The sequence below is a fragment of the Dromaius novaehollandiae genome, chromosome 4 (genome assembly GCF_036370855.1).
Source record: "Dromaius novaehollandiae isolate bDroNov1 chromosome 4, bDroNov1.hap1, whole genome shotgun sequence".
NCBI classification, from domain to species: domain Eukaryota; kingdom Metazoa; phylum Chordata; class Aves; order Casuariiformes; family Dromaiidae; genus Dromaius; species Dromaius novaehollandiae.
The window spans coordinates 60,885,822-60,898,551 of NC_088101.1; positions in this window are offsets into that span (position 1 = coordinate 60,885,822).

Here is a 12,730-nt window from a genome sequence, read left to right on the forward strand (position 1 = left end):
TGGGCTTGCCTCAGATATGGCATCAGATTAAGATTAGATACTGCTTCTAATTTTTTCTCTGACAGAGATTGCCTTCTTGTGGCAGGACGAACTCACAGCATTTTCTGTACTTCAGAAGCCACGGTCTGCTTGGCAAACTCTAATTATGTTCTGTGCAGAAGGTGCCTAGAAGAGAGAGAGAGAGAGAGAGAGAGAGATGTTATTTTATTGATGGTTACAAGCATAAAGAGATTCACAACATTTTTTTACAGATTTGGGGAAACTCTGTTTTTAGAAGCATCATCACTAATCCTTTAGCGGTACCAGAGAGGTAAAGTGCAAATAAGCAGTAAGCCTGCTATCTGTCCATCTCTCTGGAGTATGAACTGGTTTTGCCTATAAGCCAAGACATAAATAATATAGCTCATTTCAAAGCAATCATTTGCATACCAGTTTGAGATTGTGATTTTGCTCCAGCTCTCAGTATTATCACTCTGCCAACTATTGCTACCCACTAAAGGAGCAAAGCAGCCGGGTGATGGTAGCTGGATCCTAGCTGGAAACCACAGGAAAAAATTCAAAGCCTCTCTATGTAGAGGATAGCAATATCAACAGGCTTTTTGGCATTAAGTTAGGATATTCATATGTCTCCTCTGTACCAGCAATAGGCCAAACCATGTTATTTAGGCTATTACTTTTCTATCTAGTATTAAGAAATAGCAGCAACAAAAATCCTGTACAATTGTCTTTTTGAATCCCATTAACTGTCACTGGAGAAACCATTTCCCCTGTCCTTGGTTTATTTTACTGGGGAAGGAAATGCAGGAAAATCTTGAAAGGGGGATCGTATTCCCGGATTCTCTGTTTTTTGCATCTCTCTTTTGTAAGTGATATCATCTGTTTTGCTAGAAATGAGGTACTCATTCTTGACTTCAAAAAATATAGGAAGGGTGATAAAACCGAGGGCAATAGTGCAAGGAGCTGTTAACTTACACTTCAGAAATTAGGCAAGGAATGAATGAAGAAGCATCTTTTCAGATGGATTTGTTTTAATTATTCACAGTACAGTTGGCCTGGATATTAGCACCACAAATCTATTTATAGATTGGCTAACCCCTTTTAACGTGTCTTCACATATGTCTATGAACAGAAAGTTAAATTACCATCAACATCTATGTAAGGGAAAATTGCATCTTTTGGCACCAGAGATGGTATAAAAACATATTAAATGGTATTTATTCTAGTTTTTTATCAGTTCTGGAACCATTAAGGTTTCTTAGATTACATAGAAAACTTGAGAAAGCAAATTATTTCCTAACCCCAAGCTTTTTTTTTATTTAAGCAGTATCCTCAACATTTAATCCATCTCATATTTACTTTGGCATTCTGAAGATCGTCTTTATCTTAGAGACTGTTGACAGTCTGAGGTCAACACTTTTCAGTAATTAAAGAAAGAAACATTTACAATGGTTTTCAGTATAGCCCCTACAGATGTGGGAGCAGGAAAACTATCTCTTTTGGTCCATTCTGTGCTAAGTCTTTAGTTTCATTCAGTGCTTTCCCAGAAATAGGTTTCAGAAATCAGCTTCAATTTCCCTGATGCACTATATCAGCTATCAGACAGAACTGCAAAGAACTGATCGGATGAAAGTAAATGAAAATTAACAGGGTCCAGGAACCCAGCTGGGATATCTCTATTATTTCTCTTGCACAACAGAATCTGTTCCATGTTACTTTTTAATACATTTCTGGAACATAGTTTCTTTCTGTAGTATCAGAGGGAGAAGAGCAGACTTTCTTCAAGCATTTCAAACAAGAAAAAAAGGCATCTTTTATGGATCATGAACAAAATGTACAGATCTCAAATAGCGAAAAATAGCACGTCTTCTTGAAGAAATATGTAATTTTCCTCCTACATGTATGTTGGTTTCAAATGAGAGGGGAATATCATCATGGAAGAACACCAGACTGCTCTAACTGATGCCTTCTGAGAGTGTTTCACACTGAAGGAAAAACTCCCAACAACATTTACTTAACAGTGACAGTCTCAATAGCTAAGAAAACTTGTCTATACTAAGAAAGAGTAAAAAGCAACATAGTCTGATCACAATAAAATTACATGAACACAAAACAGTGGGGAAAATTCTTATAACACAAGCTGGTGCTTTTCATATATCAGCTTCTTAACTTTCATTGGAAAGACAGATGGCCTCTCTAATTGGTATGTTGCAAAGGAAAAGGAATGTATATTGGAAAGGTTTGAACAACAGCCAAAGTGAAAATGGTAACTTTGATATAGTACAGTTGAAATACAGTGCATATAGCAATCATTTAATGATGTCTAGCTGACTACCTTACTTAGCTGCAATTTCAAGCCCTGGAAGATGGTAAGCAATAGATCAAACCAGGTGTTTGATTGCTCATGTAAGGAACAGGAGAAATGCATTTTGCAGCTGACATTTTCTTCTAGAGTGCAGCCTCCAATCCTCTCACATTCACACCAAAGTGAACCAACTTAAATCCATTCAGAATAAAACTTCTGAAATACAGTGTTCTTTTGAGATGTTAAAACATTGCTAGTTGTGGTCTATTGGGTGTCTTCAGAGCAGTTTCTTAGATACCGTGTTATATATTGTGAAACATCAGATAATCATCTGAGCTATTTAAAACCTTGAATTAAAAGCAATTAATAAGACAACTCAGAATCTCAGCTTCTTGTCACTTGTTCTTGTCTCCTTTGGTTCTCATATTCTCTTTTCTAGGTCTAACATGTTTAAAAGAAATACATCCCAAACAAAATACACTTATTTAAAAGGTACTTATTTCAAAGATAGCTGGTTCACTATGCATCTACAAAGACATATCTCTGGTGCCACCGTTCACTGATGTTCACTGATGTAGCTGATCTGTTATCTGGGTAAAAAGGCCTGTCCATATTTGTGGATGGGTTGTACAAATCTGATACTACTACTTCATTATTTAAATAGACTATACAAAAAAATGTCTGCAGGCTCTGACTGAAAGACTAAATCCAGAGAAAAAATATAAGGAATTCTACAACAGGCTTTTGGTACTTTATTAATGTTCCTCTGTACTGTAAAGTCCAGTACCACTAAGAAAGTGTTGCAGTTTTTATTCCTTCATTTCTACTACTGAATCTGTGCTCTTTTCTAAATAATATCTTCTGGCTCTGAAAGAATAATATCAGTCTAAATGCACATTTGCCTTTTTCCTCTAGACTGGAAAACTGTGCAGTAATAGCAGTGATGCATTTATTCCAGAGGTGATAAAGATCAAAGCAAACTTCTTTCTTGCTATCACCGTCAGTCATAACTGTGAGGAAAACCCTCTGCTTCAAGGATATCTAAATGTCCCATAAAGGGAAATGCAACTGATTATATATATTTTCTTTTAGTTATCAAAAGACCAAATTCAATGGAGACTTAAAAGTGCAGCCCTAATTCTAATCTGTGGGCAGTAATCTTGAGACAGTTTATCTGCACCTGAAGAATGCAGATAAAGGAGACTCTGGGTTCTGTAAAATTATTAATTCTTTCAGATCTTTATACAAGTTATCATAAAGCAGGACCAACTCCTTAGCCTCATGCAATTTTCTGAAGAGACATTGCTACGTTTTAAAAAAAGGAGCTGGAACGGAGCAGCATTGTGAACAGGAGGGAGAGAATGCTGATATATAAATAAATGCAACAGATGAATAAGAAATAAAATTGCAACATGAGGAACATGAAAAAGCTATAAATATAAAATTGGGGTGAAGGAAGAGACTTAATTTTTCATGGTGACAATTAGAAAGAAGGAAGGAAAATTCTGTCAGCCTAGAATTATGGGGAGGTTATTTAGTCTGACAGCTAAGTTCTCAGATAAAAGATAATCATCATTGTAAAGTGCAATACTGGTTCAATGCACAAAGCAATAAGGAAGGAAATACAGATGCTCCATAGTTTCTGAGGTATATCTTTAAACAAATCAGATGGAGACTATTAAAATGATGGAGATTTTAAAGGTTTCAAGAGTAGTCATCTGCTTTACTTGTCACTCAGATGGTAACTGATTTTTACCTTATGTTGAGTTTGATGTGTTTCAGGATTCACTTTCAGAAGATCGCTAATATACAAAGGCAAATATAAGAGGCTGCACTTTAAAATAGAATTTCTATGATTTTGCTGGCTGATAGTGAATTTACTTATTGTAAGGAGTTTGCGAGTTTCTTCCATGTCTTTGCCATTTGACAGAAAGGATACGAGTTACTGACTTCCTGCAATGTAACTGCCAGCTGGAGCTAAACATACACATAAAATCCAATCAGGCACTAGGTACCTCTGGGTTACAGAAGGTACCTCAGATAAACAACATATATGTGATTAGCCTGTTTGGGAAAACCTGTATTATGAAAAATACAGAAAACGTGTGGTACCACAGGAGCATGACATACACTTGATGACATGAGTAAGCACAAACGACTGTAAGACAGGTTCCTTGCCCATGGCCAGATTTCAGTTTGGATGTGGCCATTATTTTCTGGGAGAAGGAGCATTTATGTTCATGCCTGTAAAATAAACGAACCTAGGATTACATCCAAAGCTATAGCTACTATGTTCTGAAGAGGTCTGCAGGATCCAGCATCACCCTAACAGGAATGCTCACCCTCAGACCCCTGTGGCTTTCCTCTACCCAAGCTCACGCCATGGTGTCTCACAAGGCCTGAGGCAGCAAAGTCACACCTTTGCTACTTTTTTGAAAACTGCCAGGGAGGAGAAAGAGATCCCATTAGCACATAATTACATAAAATTAATTAGAAACAGCTGAGAGTGCAAATGTTGTATCAATGTGTAATGAAGATGGACAAAGTCTAGAACATTATCACTTAGTTTGACATCAGTACTGGTAAAAACAACAGAACAAAGGATAAGGGAATTAATCTGTAAGCACAAGGCAGACAACTGCTAGATAAACATCAACAGCATGGGCCTGCAAAGAACAGATTGTACCTCATAAACCTGAATGACTTCTTTGTTCACACCCTGGAAAGAGGGTCCAAGTAGAGAGGTGACAAAAGTATTCAGGTTAGTCAGTCTGCAGAGAATTGCTATAAAATTGTGAAAGACCTAGTGAAGACAAATAATTTGATAACATACTAGCAGATTACACTCAGTGTGAGAAAGCGCATGGAGATGTGCAGAGCAAGGAGCAATTTCAACTGCACAGATGCTTTGTGAGCTATAAATAGACTGAGCTCTCAGAAAAGGCTGATGTGTCAGCATGAAGAGCTCAGTAGCCCCAAAGTCATTGCAAAAAAGAACCTCAGATCCCAAATTCAGGAATACTGAAAATATCATGCTGCTATAGAAGATGGCTATACACAGCCCTTCTTATTATGGTTCATGTACCTACCACCTCTACTACCTCACTCACATGCCTTTAATGAAATTAATTCTAAAATAGGAAATGTGTTCTTTGCTTAAAATCTTATTTTTTCCTAAAATGTTCAGGACATTTCAAAGTATAAAGGCAATTTTGGAACATCTCACTCTTGAAACAGCCACCATCTGGCTATATCATATTTGATCTTAACACCTCACTTATTGTTCATTTCTCTCTCAGCCTGATTGCACAGCTTTATGGTATGGAGGAAATCACCTGGACACTCCTTACTTAAACATGGTAGTCATCTCACTAATAAGTTGTTTCTTGAGAGGGTTGCAGTTGTTGACTGCTGCTGGCAGTATGTTCTCTCATGCAAGAACACACTGGCTGCAATCAGAAGGGCTTGCTTCTGGGAGCTGGGCAGTTGCCTAGGTCAACAGACTGCACAGGTCAGCGAAACCATCCTCTGTATCTGCTCCAAACCTCACTCTCCCCTTCGCATCGTTCTGAGTTAGGATAGGAGGTCAGAGGACAAAAATAGGCTGCCACTGCCCTGAATACTGCAAGCCCCGAGGGTGGTGGCAGCGAGGTGGTGATGGGTTCAAAGCCTCCCCAGCTCTGCTGAGTGCTGCCACTGCCTGGGGCTCAGGGACCTGGCTGAGCTTCTGACGGGGAAGTTTCCTCAGATCCCATGGGAGAATAAGGGCTCTGGTTTGTGTGTGTAGGCATGCCTGTGGTGGAGGACAGGCACACTGACATCATGCCTACAAAGGATTGGGGGTGAGTTCAGAGTCTTCTTTACATCTGGGAAGTCTTCAACCAGCAAGAAGAGAAGTTACAAAATGAGCACACAGATTTCTAATGGTTGGAAGATGCTTACGGAGGTTTTTTGAGTTTTCTTTTTTCCATACTGGCCTCCTCCTTATCCATGTGATTTATCTTAAAGTCTTCAGTGGTCTCCTATAAATTTGACTGCAAATATCTGTATCTGAAGCCACCTTCTCTCCCTAAGTGATAGAGAGGATGTCAGGGAGCCCTGATAGCACTTGTAATAGCTTCAAAGCTAAGACTTCTCTGTCTGTAAAATAAATTAAGATGGTCTAAGCCTTCCAGTTTCTACAGGAAGGTAAAATGGATGCCATAATGATTGTCTTGTGAGATGCGCCTATCCTTCCTCTTGGAGTGGTGCAGTGGAAGCATCTGGAAGCTGAGAGCCTTCTCCTTAACTGAAGATTTTGTTAAACAATGCAAAAAAAACACCAGAAGCATTTTTTCTCCTCTAGAGCTAGACCTTCTCTTTCAAATTCCTTAGCTGCATGGGACCATCAAGGCTATAGAGGGGATTCTGCTCACTTGCACTAATTGTAACATTTTAGGTGAATAAGGAATGCTTATGTAGAGAGGGAAAAATACAGTAACCCTATGCTAAGGATAGCATAGTAGGGAAAGTAGTGCTATGGGAATTGCAAAGGGATTTTTAATGCCATGGTGTTAGAAACAAAAGCAAATGAAATTTTTTTTAGGAGCATTTGATTCTCTTCAGTCATATCCTCCCTATGCAGTCCTATGAAGTCAAGCTATACAAAGTTTAGTAACATTCCTCCTCCTTGATCAGTGGAAAGTCCAATATTACGGTTTGTTTGCAAAAGATATATTTGATCTTATCTTTATTGGAATGAAACCAGTTTCAGCATCTACAGCACAATTAGAATAAGATAGACCAAGATCTTTTTCCCAGTTCCTCACTACTGCCGTTCTCAAAGCTATTCTGTGTAATCTGAAACTGTGGCTAGGTTTGGGAGGTGGTGACTGTACCATCTTTCCTGAATTTGCTGACATCAGCCTCCTTGACAGATGGCTGTCTGAGGGCATATGGAGAAAAGATGACGGATAGTCTATATTTCAAAAGACTCCATGCATCATCCAAGTTATACGGTAATTGCATTAATCTTTTTGTCTCACTGCAATCAGGCTGATCATTTGCCAGAGCTTGAAGAGAGAACACATCCAGGTAGTTTCACACTTCATAGCTTGCTGGAACATTTTGTTAGTTATTCAGAACTGATGCCTTCTGAAGAAAGAAAGAAGCAGCTTGCCACTTTAGCTTGTTTTCTGATGATGTGTTCCCATATGCTGTGATCTATTTCTATACAGACAGGTTTAGAACCTCTGTCTAACTGATCTTTTCAGAAGATCAGCATTTCCAGAATATTTGTTTCTTCTGGTTAGCATTGGTAATACTAAGATCAAAGGTGATCTTCAGATTGAAGTTGGTATTCCTTTTCAGGAAAATGCATATTTTCAACACGTGTCCATTGGCTCCCCCAGAATATTTTCCACCTCTGAGAACAAGTGTGAATGGGTAGTTAATTCCTCAGCCCTGATAAAGATGTGTCAGCATTATGAGCTGTCCTTGGGTCCAGAAAAGTTCTCAAGGAGTTGAGGTATGTTATAAATTCTTAAACAAGGCTGTCCTTTCTTCCAAATCTTTTTTTCATGATTTTAACTGTGAGTCTGCCTGCATAGACTTCTATGGTCTCCTCAGAGCTGATTGAGCAGGGATTTTTAGGTCTTTTCTAATCTTTTCTACAGACATGAGTTAGCAGTGCCATCACTGTGTGCAGTCATTCCTTTTCTTATGTTTACTAGAAGAGAACTATGATATAAAAAGCTGTTCCCAGGTAGTCAGCAGCAAGGTTCTGTATGTCCAGATCATCTTCTGAGAGCAGACTGCTGTCTGTTTTTTCGAGGGCAGAGCTACCAGTCATCCACATTAGCTATATTCAGGCACATGCCCAGGCCTGGATTTAAAAGCTTTTGCCTACGGATTTGGCTGTGGGAAGTACTTGTGAATGTTCTGCCCTTAACAGCATATTTCAGGTCACTCTCACATGCAGTAAAGGTAAGTTAGGACGACCCTGAACTGAAATGTTTCTAATCCTCCAGCAACTATCCCGCAAGGCTGAGACATTCAGAATCACATGCTCAGCTCCAATATTAATTTAACAGCATTTATACAACACAAAAACAGCCTTGATGAGGGATTTTTTTTTTAATGTATAAAATATTCTAATGAGATTGGGAAAGGGAATGTTCTTGTTTCACCTCCAGGAATGGAATCCCAGTGCGAGGCTACAGCCTTCCTTCCCACAATCAGCCCTAACACTAAACCCTGCACATCACCCTCCTTTTTCCATACTGTTTGTCCTTATACATTAGCAGGCTAGCTAACGGACCCAGGACTCCCAGGCTCACGCATGAGTTCAGCAACAAACTGTGTAAGTGTTTAAAGTTCTTAGCTTGGTCAGACAAAGACTAGTGTGCCAGCTTACTGATCTGCATAGGAGCAAAGTTGTTGAACTCTGCTGTCTCTAATCACCCAAAACAAAGATAGATAAACAGCAGTCCATCTACATGTCATCCCATGGTAATTTCTGTAGGGGCCTTCTGACACTGATGGTCTTGGCCAAACTTCCCCTTTACAGTCCCAGAGAAAGGCAACAATAAGCTGCAGCTTTTGATTTAACCAACAACATGTAATTAATTATTCATGACAAAATGTGAGCTGCCTTCTTTTTTTTTAATAAAATTAATGAGGTCATTCATGCAAATCTCGATTTATGTCCCCCAGTGGTATAGAGCAAAGGACATAGTTTGGGCACCAAGTTGTCAGTTATCTTCATCTCTGGTTTATGAAAAGGAGTAAAGTCTATGCTGTTCAAAATTTACTGCTTCCAAAAACAGAAAGAGGGGGGGATCTTTTGCAATGGTTTGTCTTTTACAGACATCTTGAGAATTTAGCAATCTGAATACACCTTGATAGAGTCACATTTTCTAAAAAATATCTATTCCACTCCTTCACCCATCTCTTTTTTGTTGTGCAGAAAGGCTAAATGATTTGCTGCAGTAATTTTTTTTAAAGTCTGCGGTAATTTGATAGCAAGAATAACCTCCAAGCCCTCTTGCTCTACAGAGACCAAATCCTTACAATCCATTATCTGTCAATTTCTAAATGCTGCCAAGTGACTACTGTCTCCTTTTGTCTAGCCAACATTTAGAAATGGGTGCCATGTGCATCTATTCCAAGGACTGCGTATGAGACAGCATCAGCTTTGCTTGGCTGTTGCCTTTACTTGGTGAATCATGCCACGCCACATAATTTATTCAGGTCAGCAACATAAAAACCGATATTTCATAGTCCTGTCCTGATAAATCAAATCTGTTAAGTTGAAAATCCAATAAGTGAATCAGTGGCATTGAAATCTAATGGCCCCCAAATGAAATACTTCATTTTTCAAAGCCTCTAATGGGCCCAGTCATTTCTTATTTCATAGGTTTTAGCAGATTTATCAGCTAAATGAAAAGTACAGCATTGCTGGACTTTGAATGACAATGAAAATATTGGCACTGAAAGACTGAGGAAAGACATACTGCCTTGTTCTAGACAGAATCCGAACTTCACCTCTAAACAGTTGAACTGATTCTGGATTGTCCATATAGAACTGATCTACACATTGGTGTAAATCACCTATGATCTTAGAAAAAAAGAAGCCAGCTTTGCATTAAAAGGGAGAAGTCATTAAGGCGTATGCATTTGCTAAAGTATTTCCTTGTGGCGATCAATAATAAGTTGAGCATTCACATGCATATGAAGGCTAGACAAAGCCCATGCAAGTCATCAGAGTAAGCAGTAATGAGATAGCCAGGGCTATCCACTACCTTTAAGGACAACCTACAGTTACACCTACATGTTGCTTAGTCAAGTAAATTCCAAAACTAATCTGAAAGACCATTAACTGATGTTCAAAATCAATGATATAAAGCAATGTTCAACTCACAGGAATTTTGAGACTGACACAGAACGCACAAGCAAGCTTCTCCTCCCCCTCCTGAGGTAGGTCTGATTCCCATTGATGAAATGCACTCCAGCTTCTCAAAAATGCCCATTCAGACTCATATGACAAGGAGCTAATCAATGTTTTATGATTAGTCAAGTGCTCCTGCCTTCACGGATCTGGCCTGCTCTCAAGATTCATGTGATTTCTGGAAGTGCAGGGAGAGGTCCAATCTCTTTCTCTGCTTACTTGTGGATAGGTTCAGACCCTCCTTACTAACATGCTTGCTCAATTTTAAGAAAAGTATTACATCATTTTTAAAAAACACTGAAAGCAGGGTTAAAACTATACACAATAGAAGTATTATAAAATATAAAGGTGATATAAAGTGCTCACAATTAAAAACACAGCATTGTTTTGCACACATGCACATATATACAAATATTCTAAATCTATTTTCTTTCTGACTTTATCAACACATAAATCATCAGGCCTTGAATGTTTATGTTGATAATTTTTCAATACTGATGATTACATTCCCCAATAAATTAAATGTTGCACTTTCTGTTTGTATTTGAATGTAGCACTTCCTAGGTCTTGAACTGCAAAGAATCTAAAGTGACACAGACCACCTCATCTTCTCAGCTGGAGTTTAGATAGATATGTCTGGGTCTGTCTTGAAGGTGTCTGCTTTAATGGACAGCGTAGTGGTGTTACAAGACTCACTCAAGCATATAATGGGTACAGCACAAATGATTTGGAATGTCCTGCTCCAGCTGACATAAAAACAATCTGTTTCCCTACTGTGCATCAGTCAGGAGTCAGCAGCTTTCTATTTTCTGACAAAGCAATTAAAATGACCATAGATATTTGTTGCTGTACCTCACATTTTTATGCTGATGATATCAGGAAAATTTAAATAAACATATTTAAGCTGACATGAGAGGAAGAGAGATCAGCCCTCTCTTACTTCATATAATGAAGGAATTCTCGAACTGTATCACTATTTCCAGAAGACTGGAGTACTACAAAAATATAGCTTCAGCACTGTAAGAAAAGCCTCAGGTGTCGCATACTTGTGACAGGCACAGAAAACAGGGCCTTATGTAATTGTCAAAATACTAGTATGGGACAATACCATTTGGGGGATTCACAATTACAGAACCGTTGGGGTTGGCAGGCACCTTTGGAGATTGGTCCAACCCCTCTGCTCAGCCAGGGTTGGATACAGCAGGTTGCTCAGGACCGTGTCCAGTTAGGTTTTGAATATCTCCAAGGATGGGGACTCCACAATCTCTGTGGGTAACCTCTTTCAGTATTCAACGACCCTCTCAGTGAAAAAGTATTTTTCTTGTGTTCAGACAGAATTTCCTGTGTTTCAATTTGTGTCCATTGCCTCTTGTTCTGATCACATTTCAGTAGTATGTGGGAGATTTTAACCTTCCATTTATCCTGAATGTGTTCAGCAGCCTTTGGAAAAAAAAAAGCAAGTAACTTGGGAGTGTGATTTGGATATTATTTAGCAGGCAATGCACCTAGGTTTTCCACTTCCAAAATGAATGACTGACTATTGCAGAAGGCACTATAGTAGGTAGGAATAACATCATCTCCACTACCACTGGCTCTCTGGCTGTTATTAAAACTAAAACAGAGCACTCAGGTTTTATTACCTGACTATCTCCTAGACTAGATGCTTCTGGGCATTGGCACCACATAGCCCAGTGTCTGAATCCCATGAGGGCTTCAGCAGGAGCTAGAAGCTTAGCTACGCAGAACAGCAACAACCTCATTTATTCCTAGGCCTAAAATGTCTAGCAAACTTAGGATTAGCCTGTTGCTGTACATGGTTTCACAGACAGCAGTTTTGGACTTAGGAAAAATTCTCTTCTACAAGCCAAAATGCTTTTGCAGTTCTGAGTTTATAAAATACGCTTGTGTCATTATGTAAGGTACTCGGCAAAAAGTATTTTGCTGGTCTTTCCCAAATAAGGTAAAATTTTTTCTTTACAAAATATGAAACTGTGTGACCCTGCAGAGGGAATGGAAACATTCTCTTCAAGGAATAGTTGGATGTCCAGCTTAAAGTGAAACAGTTGAGAAGATAACAAAGAACAGGAAACTACCATGAGTGTGAGAATTTAGGAAGGGAAAAATACCAGAAGAGTGAGAAAGTCACTTAAAGAGATCTGTGGAAAAGCACTAGCAGCACAGGTAAGGTTTAGGAAGGAAAGGCTGTATCATTCAATTTCACATCTTCTCCTTGAATAATTCCCAATTAAAAGGTAAGTACTTCAAATTCAATGGTTTTGCCACTTTTTTTTCCCATAACCATTACACCCTGATTGGTCACCTTTAATAGGACTTCTAGCCAATTACCCTGAAAACAATTAAACTGATATGTCCCTGACCATGAATTTAATATGAGCACATTTCTGCTCCCTATATTTGTTGTTTCCTCTGTTTTATCTCTCATTTCTCTCTCCAATGTCTTTTTCACAGCCTCTTCTGTTTTTATAAGCTCTATAATAGCA